The sequence below is a fragment of the Dendroctonus ponderosae genome, unplaced genomic scaffold, assembly GCF_020466585.1.
Source record: "Dendroctonus ponderosae isolate FM_Combo_2020 unplaced genomic scaffold, Dpon_F_20191213v2 Dpon_F_20191213_1, whole genome shotgun sequence".
In the NCBI taxonomy this organism is placed as follows: Eukaryota; Metazoa; Arthropoda; class Insecta; order Coleoptera; family Curculionidae; genus Dendroctonus; species Dendroctonus ponderosae.
Window position 1 is genome coordinate 20,163,415 of NW_026017110.1, and position 12,601 is coordinate 20,176,015.

The window sequence follows — 12,601 nt, forward strand, 5'->3', positions numbered from 1 at the left end:
ATGTGTTTTCGGAAATAGGGTTTTCCTTTGTTCTTTTCAGCCTACATCTAGCTGATGAGAGCCAATGAGCTCTAAACAGTTACTTCTAACCAAATGGTTATTTTTTAAAACCGATACCAAAATCAACTTAATTGAAAAATTTGCTTTAAACTGACAACTTTGGCTAAAAATAGCTGTTTATTGCAAGATAAACGTTGGTGAAATAAAACTCAACTAATTCATTTTATAGACAATGGTTATATTTAATATGCCTTAAAAATGTGTAATCCCCATCGTATTACATTATTATAAAAAGCCAATAAAAGCTCGATCATTTAGTGTCATTATATTATACTGATATTCTTCACGATTATAACATTTCCACATATTCTATTATAAAAAAAACGTATACTGACCAACCATAAAAACTGTGAATATTCCATTCAAGTGTGTCTTAATTCGTTTTTGTAGTTGGAGTATACGCACCTATATAACTTACAACTGATTAAAGTTACATTAGCCTAGAGTTACAAATATATAATTTACAAATTACACTGAAGGATTCTTTGCCGATATAACTTTCCGCCAGCTTTATCATAGGTACTCTAGTAGTAAAATACGTGTTTAATATTTTCTCACCATGTCGGAGTTGTGTATTGGTTGCTACTCAGATTTTTTTTGGTATAACACGAGTATATGGCACATATTGCTTTAAACGTCGAGTGTGCAGAAGAATACACAACTCCTATCTGTTAAATAAAATTTGGCAATCAAAAGCTAAACGATTTAAAAAAGAAAACCAAGAATAACTGTTTCAGGGGTACTGTTTTAGCATCATCTAAAACCTTCCACATATTCTGTTGGTATCTGCGAATTCCTTGGGCTTTCTTTTCTTCAAAAGTATAACTTTTTTCAGTGTATACGATGTTTAAAACAGACTAAGTAGCTGGCACACCGGGAGCTTTAAAGTTAGATACGAAACGAAAATTTTTGAGGTAGTTAGTCCTGGTGCGATTAGTATTATTCTAGAAACTTCATTTTAATTACTTCGTTTTCAGTTGAGCATTCGTCCATTTTAAACCGCATCGGCTACTATACACTGACAAAACAAAATATAAATCAAAACGGAATAATAAAATCTCTGATGATATTGCTTAAGGTAAACTCTGAAAATATATTTTAATAGAAGAATAATAATAATGATAATAAATTCGGATGGTAACGAGACGGCAGCGATTTGTACTCATTCAGTGATCACCCAATGAATTTGTTAACTTTGCGAAACTCGTGAATTGTAGTATATGAACCGATATCTAGAAACCAGACATAGCATTATACTAGAATCCACTCATACCAATAATCCTGAGCATAACAGCAAGAACATTACGATATAACAATTATCGGCTCTTTCTTCAACCTGCTAAAGTAGTACGGCCCCTAACTAGCTCCAAGGGGTAGCAATGCAGGTTGAGGAAAGACGCCCCTGCCGTCTCCGTCCTCCCCTACTACAGTACGCTATAAACAGACATAAATACGTTTCTCTTTCAACACTTTCCATTAATAGGTCATAAAATAGGTAAGCAATCTATGATATTGTAAAACTAATTTGCTGTCTTGCCTCTACCAAAGACAATCCAAACATCCTGATTTATTCTATGATGTTTCGAAAAATATCTATTTCTGTTGCTTTCGCTAAATCCTCTTCAGCATCTATTTGAGTTTGTTTATTGTTGGCGATATTATACCGGATTAGATTAGATTAGATTTAGTTCGTCTTTAGACAGGGCAAAAATGTAGTTAGTCATTTCAAGGGAGAATGCTTCACATTGGACCTGCTCCCTGATTGAACTGTTGAGTTCTTGAGTCACCGTAATCAGATAAATCCTTTATGTGGTATTTTTCGAAACTATAACCTATTCTTTTACTACCTTCAACGCTTCTTCTTTAAAAGGGCATTAGAGACTGCAACTCATTGTTCTTGCATGTGTAGTGAAAAAACTCAAAATTTTGGTTAAGTGGACTGTTCGATGTTCTCATATATTTTTAATGTACCCGAAGCTCGCACGACCTGCACACTTTGTGAATGGCAAAATGTGAAAATTTTGTCCATAACTGCACGATGCCCGTAATGTACTACATACATATAGGCTACTTTTAAAAGGTAATGTCGAAATGAAACGGATGAGCTTCTTAGTAGACGTAGATGAAACAAATAATGTCACAAGACGTTGAAATCAGCTGTGTTTTCAAAAGAAATGAAGGTAAACTAAGTGCGTACCTGCCTACGGTTTGAAGACAAAGCGCCGGTTTAGAGACAAGGCCGAGACAAAATTAAACACCATTCCATTACACAATACAAGCACATGTCGCTACGTTAACCAAGCGACACATCGACAACTTGATCGGACGGTTCAACTTCGCTTTAGTTTTGGAGTATTAAGTATATTCGAGAAGCACAAAATGACGACAGAGCAAATCTCCAAGTTGGAAGAACCCAAACAAACTAATGACAACACAAAAAATGGGAATGAAAGATGAGAATCGGATCTTGAGATACCAGATGCATCTAGTACCGTTCTATTAGATATTGTTATCCGAAGTTGGTGGACATTAATAAAATTGATATAGACTCATGTTAAGCTCTCCTCTTGGAGATATTTTTCCGTCGCCCAAAAAACCCACCGTTCACAAGAATAACTGTTTACCATACAAAAAATAACTTAGAAGCATAACTCCTGGGCCGAGAAAGGAAAAAGCAATGTTGGAAAAAACATGTGAAGCGCTTGAACTACTGAAAGAAGATCAAGCTGGAGAGCAGCAACTTAATGAAGAAAAACGGCGAACGAAAATGAGTGTTGACGGTGATGATACTGAAGATCAGGCAGAATTGCAAGCTGCAGCAAAAAAATAAAATTGTGCATCAGATGAAAAAGAGACAGTCTGCAATTTGGCGTTCAAGTAAGGGCGTCCAAGAAATAATTTGTTATTCAATTCATAGCTACGCATATTTCGGGGCTAACGTGGGGAATAATCCTACACGGTTTTAGCTGCAAAAGAAGAAAGTCTATGCTTGGATGAGAATTCCCTCCATTCTACCAGTGTTAAAGAAGTCGTCGAAAGTTTTTGTAACTTCAAGTCACAACTAACTCAAACTAGCAGTTTTTAATGATACATAATGTCACTTAATGCCCTACTGATAACAAACAAAATTATCTTAAAACAGTGCTTTCCTCCAACACCACTAAAGCAATCACCAAATTACGTGCTCAAGACTCCAAATCGATGGCCTTTAAGAACGTGCATCTGCAAGAAAATAGTGATTTTTTTTACGTGAAATTGTATTCTTTTTCTCCCTTTCCATCACCCTGTGCTCAAGGAGGGTCCTATTCAAAAGTCAAGCGGTTTATATTAAGGACTGCTAGTAATGGTTTATGGATTAGATTATTTAAATGATTAAGTTTTACATCGACGATTAAATGTTGTTACGGGCTTTCAATATGAGGAAGCTTCGCTCTTACCAAAAAGTTAGGTGTTTTTTAATATTGCAGAAATAAACCAAAATTCTACTTTAGTTATTAATAGATTATGTCGCAACAGAGCAAATAAGAGCACTCGATTTAACACCCCAAGAAAAGAGTGGTTTCTGATACTGTTTCTGGGTATCGAGATTTAAATACTGGAAATAAATTGGGCAGGAAAACGTTGATGGAGGAGTTATTTTCAGAATCACGCTCCGCTTCAAAACAACCAACTAATATTTTTGAACGATGATTGTTTTCGATTTTATACTGCAGCTTTAGATCTTGTAAATTGATTTTACAATATCATCGATTGACTAGACACGACGCCTCAAGGAAAAACACAATACATCCGATAACGTCGCGCAACAATAATATGTTTAATTGAAAACACAGAGGGAGCATCTTAGCGACTATATCAAAAAACTACATTATATTTAAATATGCCGCTAGATTTGCGGACCTCACGAAAACTACAACATCAATGATTATTTAGTAGGTATATAATAATAGTAGAGAATAGGTTTTGCTGTTCAAAAAACGGTGTGAAGAAAAAATTTGTACTTTGATAGGAAATGTTTGGTGACAAACAGAACAATGGCGTTATCGGCAATGGGAGACAACTTTTGGCAACGTTGTAAGTGTAGTTGGCAACGTTGTTGGAGGTAAATCTGTTGAGACTTGCAGTCTTGGTGTGCTTGTGCGTAACTTTGACCTAACTTTAGGCTAGGATGGCAGTTCTCATTAGAAAAAATTAGTTAGTTATCATCAGTTTGTTGCAGATGATCCGCAGTTATTCGAGAAAAAATTTGACTAATTTATCGGAAATTGATTTAAAAATGTACAACCCTAAATCTGACCTAAAATTTTTAAACTTCGCTACCCAAAGTCGGGTAGATAATGTTTAGAAATTTGTGAGCCTTCTAGGGATACTTAATTATTATGATTGTTTTCCATGACTCGTAGTAGACAATCACATTTTGTGGATGATTCGGATGAAAAATCGGCGATGGCTTTGTACAATGAGTAGTAAAAGCTTTAGGTTACCTAGTTTGCAATTGTCTAAAATTCTGATGAGACTTAGGACGGTAACTTACATTATTCTCGCGAACCTGTCATTTCCAATCACAAATACAATTACGGCACTATATTGTTCTGTCGATCACACATGCACTAGCAAAGAGCCTGCCTGCCAAGCAAGAAATCTATACCGTTAAAAATCCAATAATCCCTACATATTAAAGCAAGTCATTAACTTACTAGGTATAAAATTTTTACGCCTATCTTAAGTAGTAAAAAATGGTATACTAATTGAAAATTCATTCAGTATAAAAAATTCTTTCATCTCCTTTTTTGTCAATTTTCCAAATATCGATTTTAAGTAAAAAATGTTTATCACTCAATAGTTTCTTAACAATACTTTTCCCAGTCAATAGCAAATGTTGAGGATCGAACTCCCCCAAACAAATCCTCACGGTTGTTGAGCCCAGTTTTTTTTTAATTTGCTGTAATTTTGAAAATCCTACCTTACACTCTACATGCTAAGAAGTATAAAAATATATATCACAAACGTTTCAAATTTCGCCAAATTTTTAAGCCTAATTTATAAATTCAACTTCCCTAAATGTCTACTAGTAATTATTCCAATCGGGCCTCTTTGCTCGATTTAGTACCGGATGTTAATACTACAAAAATGATTCGCATATTTAAGTCAGTATAAGAACTTACATTATAAATGATTGTGTTGGAAAACAGCTATCGTTTTCAATTAGTTGTTTTATGTATGAGTAGCAACTGTTAGGGGATAAACAGAAAATGAGTTAATTTATATAAATACGATTTTATCACGAGAATGACTATAACATGCGACGAGTGTCTGTTTTCAGCGCAATTATTACACAAATTGTAAAAAGATTTCTTATGGAAGATTCACTTCAGAAAATATTTTCATGAATATACGATTAGATTTTGTTGTATTTAGAAATACATCTACAATGCACATTTCTTTTCCAAACATCCAGCTAAAGTATTTAATAAACATAACATTTTCGTTCAAAAGCATTCACAATAGCTTTTAGCCAAATAAGGTAGATATTTGTACAAAAAATCACCAGATAATACTAATCGCCACATAATCTGAATGTAGAAATAAAAACTGGATAATAGATTAATTCATTAAGAGAATAAAATTTTCAGTTTATCAGCTTTAATAACGAGAATAACATTCACGAAAACAAATGTAACAAAGAATCGAAATCAGTCAAAATCTTAAACAATTTATAAAATGGATTGATAAAACTTTATAGATGATAAAATTAGGCACAGAAAACTAACATACCAATACAGATATGAATTGAAATTAGGCTTTAGACCCAAAATGTTAACGATTTAAGGTCTAACCGAAAAATAAATTATATAATACACAAAATCAAACTAGAAATATGAGGAAAGTCTTTGAAGATCACTTCCAGCAGCATTTTTTGCGCAACTTAGTCTTACCTATCAGCAGAATTGGGAAAATGGTGATATTAAAAGCAGTGGAGTAGCACAAAGATGGATTCTATTTTGAGCGAAAATGTATCTTGTATTTATACTTTGCAATTATCACGAAGATATTAGGTTGGTAGGATCTTGCGGTTTAATGACGTTTTCAATCCACAAGCGGAATGCGGTAATTTTTGAAAAATCCTCGAGAAACGCTATTGGACTTTACACACTTAACACATACAAATCGAAAATGAACGAAACACTAGGGAATAAAGTAGAAACGCATAATAAACATTAAACAACAACGCATTGAAAAAAAAATAAAAATAAATTACAATTGTATGTTCAGTTAAGAATGCAAATTGAAGACATTTAAAGTTTGATTGAAGACACTAAGTCCCCAGTCTTATTTCAGTTGGATAAAATAACTATTCCTACTTCGATGACTATTCAATTACTTCGATGACTATTCAATGCTGTTAAAAGTGGTTTCTATTTTCGGAAAGAGCAAAATACTTACAAAATATTGAATCAATATTGATAAATATCACAGTTTAGTTTCCTAAGCATAACGTATTAACATTCGGCAGTACACCTCTCAAAGTCCCTTTAGTAAAGTATTGTTTCTTGATTGGCAGCATGAACGCATAAGCAAGCAAAAGCGATTAAACCTTACTCTTAGAAGTTACTCTAAAATCTACGCCGAAAAGCGACTACTAATCGTTAAATGTGGTGCAATATAAACGGTACGACCCTTACCCTGATTTTGCCTTCGTGATGTGGTTCTAAAGCGACTATGTTTCCAGATTTACTGGAACCAATGTTGTTTTAGTTCACCTTTGTATTGTGCTTCGACAGCCTTATAAAAGTGAAAGAGCACAGCTCAGTGGGAGACTCGATCATCTTTTAGGATAAAGAAATTCCGCTTTGCCTCATTGGGGCGAAGTGCTGACTGCTGACTATGGATGCCTTTGTCCGTTTGAACGGACTCAGCTACATAACACAGTCAACAACGTTTGGTCCTCGCACCAGCTTTGGTGCCCAAGCCACTTTTTATTATTACACCTATTTATATACACGATTCGAAAACAAATAGTCGAAAGAGTATGCTGATAGTTGCCTGATAAATTCAGTTGTCGTTCGAACTACCCAAATTCACCCAACACTCTTAGACGACTATTGCTTAAAATACATCTAGAACTACGATTATTTTGTTAAATCTAAGCTGTACGTAAAAAAGGCTACGCTTGTTACATCTACTATATATTACTATAAAATAGTACCGAAGGAAATGTGCTTTATTTGAATTTTAAAGACCAAGTAAGCGAATATAATATGTACAGTATAATTGTCTTACATAGACCGATTATTATATTACGTAGGCCGCGAATATATTCTACTGCAGCTCTCAATGTTTTGAGATTTTAGAATGGTTGCTTGAAATTATCCGATAGTATTTGAGGACTGTGTAGCTAATCAAAAACAGGCGTTTATGCAGTGAGGGAATTTTTCCTTAATTAAAACTGAATGCGAGTCAGTTCAAGGCACTATAACAGAAAAAAATTAAGCATAGCACATTACTATTTGAAATGCATATTTTGAAAAAAGCCAAGCAGCAGAATGTACCAAAGAAAAATATTTAAAAAATATCGTACACAGAAAACACGAAATTACTAATGTGTGTTCTGTGTTCAAATGGTTATGAAGTTTCCACACAAATGATCTCCAATTTTCAGAAATTGTCTTCAACATTTTTAAAATATAGTTATGATCAGGATATTGAAAATCATCATAAAATATTGGATCAGCAGATTGAAAGACAAAATAAGTAGAATTTAAACAATGTTTTAAAATTTTATTAACATTGAAATTTGTAGGTATATTATTATAGCTATCCAAGGTGTACCAAAATCACTATTTCAATTAATATCATTTTTTCATCTCTGTAGAAAAATTAAGTTTTGCCTTGTCACTTTTCTTGTGTTCCAAAATATGGAAGCTTGAATATGGTACAATCTGTATAATGTTTAGGCATTTATGAAGTGCATTTTTTAGGTTGAAGTCCAAAACGCTTCAAAGAAGACATTCACATTTTGTATAAATAATAATAAATATAAAAGATAAAAATAAAATTTTAGAGCCAAACTTTGGATCATTTCTGTATCAACTTCTCTGTTGCTTAGTAGCTTCTAGTATCAAAAAAAGTACTGAACGAAAATGGTTTCTATTTCCAAAAAATTATTGGAAGTATGTATTTTTATCCAAGTATAAAAAAATTCAGCTGGAATATGGCCAAAAGTCCCGATGATAGAGCTTACTGAAAAATGAGTCGACTTAAGATAAAATTTAATAACAAAACTGGGGTTTCACATTAAAAAATAACGTATGCATGAGAATTCACTGGGTCAGATGTTTCAAGCCTTCTTTAGAAAATCTCAAAAATCAAGAGCTGTCGGAAGCAAGTAGACCGAGGCATCGTTTTCGTGTCTACAGATCTGATCCTACTCTATGCACAACGATATTACTATACTGAGCTCCCGCACACGCAAAAAGTCGGTCAGAAGAGGGATCACCACGAAATATTAACTTGAAAGTGAATAATTTTGCATTGATCGGAAACGGAAACAATAGTTGTTAATATAACGAATTGGGTTAATGTCAAGGTACGTGTGTAATTTTATTTAAAGGGCAAGACTATCTGAAGAACCCGAATCGTGCTCTTGCTCTACCGGATTCTGAGAAGAATCGGATTGCGTCGACAATATTTTTTTCAGGTTGGGTATCGATAGGCAATGAGTCAAATAGCCTGGCAAAAAACACAACGATTACCTAAAAGTAAATTCAGAATATCAACGTAATTAACAATTAAGTAAGTAATTTCATTTTGCTATCAGTGATGGACTAATTCACGGGGCGGTAGTGAAGCATTAAACTATTATCTGTAATCACTCTTTTATTTTACCAAAATTGTATCCTGCATGCAAGCCGATAGGTATAAAAGCTATTTGAAAATGATGCGAATATTTGCCCCCGCGAAATTATACGGACCTAAGAACTCAACATATATGAGAGAAACGATTAAACGAAATTCACTAAAACTGTGTTAGGAATTACTTTACCCTCAACAATTGATTAGAATGTATTTATATAAAATTTGCAAAAGTAACGAACGGTTTGTACTTGAAGCAATTTCCTAGACCTGCCACTTTCTCTTCCTCATGAAATCCTACGAATATCTCCGATATGACGAACAAACGCGCACTTCTCGCAATTTCCTCCTGTAGTCGCTTTCGAGTTTACTCAATTTCAGATTGGAAATATTCCTAGAATTTCCACACGCGAAAGACTAAATTCTGATCCACTTCAGAGGTATTTGGCGGGATATATTTTTATTTCTGAGCGGCTACTGAGTGATTTTGTACGTCCGTTTCTAAAAAGGCTATGGTGAGGGAGGGGAGGTTGTAGCGACAATGGGATACAAAATACAGGGTGCTCCAAAACCACAGGACATTTGTCACAATAGGTGATGCATGGTAATTCGTCGACAATAGCATGATTGAAAAGAAAGTGTTTATTTTTCCAAACATTAACCAGAACGCAAAAATAACATTTAATAACTCCGCCTTTACAATATGAACTGTTTTATACGTGAAATTTGAATAGGACAGTTTCCAGCCATCAGATATAATATGAAAAGTTCGCTCCTGAAATGGGTCGCCTATACACAAGCTTGAACAACTTCGAAAAGAGCAAACTTTTGCTTAACTCCTGTTTGTAACTTTTCTATTTACCCATGCATGATAAATACAATCTTATAACTTGGACAAGTTTTCTATTAAAAGGTTCGTGCCATGCTGTAGACTGGCTAGAAGACAAGACGAAGAAACAGAGACGTTTCCGGTTGCAGACTTGTATGCAACAAATTAGTTTAGAACTCCTAAGACTCGTCTTGCAAAAGGAAATGTGAAGTGAGTGCGAAACAGTGACAAATAAATTTAAAAAATGGTATTAGTTACAGCCAAATTAGTTGTTATTAACTTGTATTAAACAAATAAATGTTTCAATAAATATTAAAAATACTAAAAGTGCGACGAAAGTGTTCATTATTGTCTTAAAAACGTAACTGCCTTTAAAAAACTTCATTATTATTTTTCTGAAGATATATAACTTAGAAGACTTTCTAAAATTAATAATAAATTTAAAGTTTATTAATATTGTTAAGGTTAGCTAAAACTTTTAAGATTTAAGAAGGTGAGCTCATTAACGGAAAACGTGTATTTACAGAAAAATTTTCTCACTTGTTAATTTTGCGGAACTGGGAATTTTGAATCTCTTTATTTTCATTTCGGAACATGTTTAACCATAATCCTAGATTATATACCAAAACTTTCAAATTTTGTCGGGTAAAATGTGCATAAGTGATTTTCTGCAAAATCCTGCATAGAAAATAGTGCGACTAAATAATTTAGCGATAAAATCCCAAGGCACGTCGAGGTATTTTATCTGAAGAATATCAAAAACATTCGACTGCAAATTATTTATTTGTAAAACCGCGTTATATTTCTGAATAGAAAAAATCTAAAATTGAATAGCACAAGCATCAGTAACTTCCCATATTGAAATGGTTCGTAAAATCGGCATTTTTTTTAACTTGAATAAGCAACGTTCAAAACAAGAATTAAAAATCGCTCTACTTATTAATGTTTCTAAATGGTATTTCACTGCACAAGCTTCAGTGACATAATAAAGCCCATTGTATATAGCCACAAAAATATCCTGATAGCATGTGTTATTTAATTAATCCTGTGCAATTTTTATGAACCGTTATAGCAACAAATTTAGACACATGATGGTGTAGAAAGACTCAAAAGAACAAATATGGTACCTCCAATAAAACACTTTCCACACCATTTCTTATAAAATATGCGTTAAAATTTAATGGGATTTATTTGCTGGAAATGTGAACACTTTGAAAGCAAATTCTCTTGGAGCACCCTGTAACAATAAATGCAGGGAGACCGACCCTACCCTGAGATAACTCAGAATGCGAAACCAGCGTTATTCACATCTGATTTTTCGGCATTCGACAATTAGGTTTTCCGCCATTAGAAAAAATCAATGTAGATCCATTTTTCTCACATTGCTTGTAACACTATGTCTACATCATCATATATGCGCTATATTGAAGGAATATAAAGAACGTCTAGGGTTTTGGCTTTGGATGAAGTGATATTTAACGGGATCACAAATGCACACTCAAACACGCCGGATATTTCCTCATTCTTACTTATCTGGACCGTACGCAGTAACACTATCACTAGTTATTGGGACACAGCAACTTTACATCACGTATAAAGTTATATGTACAGCGCTATTCTGATTCGAAATATTTCTCCGCGATTTCCCAAAAAGTTGTTTGATTTCTAATTCCGTTGAGCAGCTAGACCTGATAGTAGCTCAATAAATCAATCAATGAATCAAATAATAATGTCTATCGTATTAGGGCTACTTAGAGTATAACTTGGAATATTTGCCTCCGTCACGCGTGACGATGTTATTATTTAAAATAGTATCTACATACATAACACAAGCTACTTACCAGAAAAATCTGTTATCACTTAAAGTGCCTTTATGAGCTACTTAATAAATACAAATTAAACTATAAAATACTTACCAAGCAAGGTGCAGCAAAGTGGGGGTAATATTAGCTAACTTAGCGATACTAAGAAAAATATTTAAAAATGATTATCAAAAACTTGTTAGAAATTAAGCTAGTTAGAAACAATATAGGTTTTGCCAAAACAGCTATCAAGCCCTGTGTGCTCTCTCGAATTGAAGTTTTTCTCTCAATTTCTCCACTGTCACTAATGATGCACAATTTCAAAAAACCCAACATAGGAGCCGTATATGTATGTATGTATGTATATATAACACTAGAAAATCTATCTACTAACGGACATTAAAAACAGATTGCTTGATTCACTCTTTTAAACATTTTTTCGTATGTTTTTAACAACTTCTACATTAATAAAACTGCCTTCATTCACTGCGTAAGTGGTACTTTCGAGAATACAAAAACTTAAAATATACCTATTTAATCACAATTTTCACTTTAAAATAACGTCCATTGTGGACTTAAGTTTAAAAAAATTCTACTAAAATCTAACAAACATATAATAATAATAAACTAATAACATAACGAGTTCAAAGTAAACAAATGTCATGAAAAATGAAAAACTGATTAGTTAGTTTTTAGCTTTAGCTTTTTGCTGTGCTTCAAGTGGAAAATGTAGTAACTGAAACACTTTTTCAACTATCAGCAGACACTTTTAACTGAAATGGGGAATAGAAGAAAAATCGATTGACGTCGTTGCTCAGTTTAGTGTTTTTATTTGTTCATGTAATGCAAATGGAAGGTTGGTTTAAAAATTGAACAAGAGTAATAATATGTTATTCTGGCAAGTACAAGCTCAAAATAGTACATATTTTCAGCAAATTAATGCGCATCGCGTATTATTTATGAACAGAGCTCTTAGTATTTGAAAGGCGTATTTATCAGCATATTTCCATCAAATGATATTTTTATCATCGAAATGTAATTGTTCAGGATCAAAATT

The 12,601-nt window shown here is 33.4% G+C and overlaps 1 protein-coding gene across 1 annotated transcript in view; it reads right to left on the minus strand.

The window, feature by feature from the left end:
• Positions 1–217: 217 nt before the first annotated feature.
• Positions 218–12,601, minus strand: part of LOC109542198 (headcase protein) — a gene marked incomplete at its 5' end in the record, with an annotated part of 154,650 nt that continues 142,266 nt past the window's right edge. The window contains 1 exon segment of the mRNA XM_048660982.1: positions 218–12,601.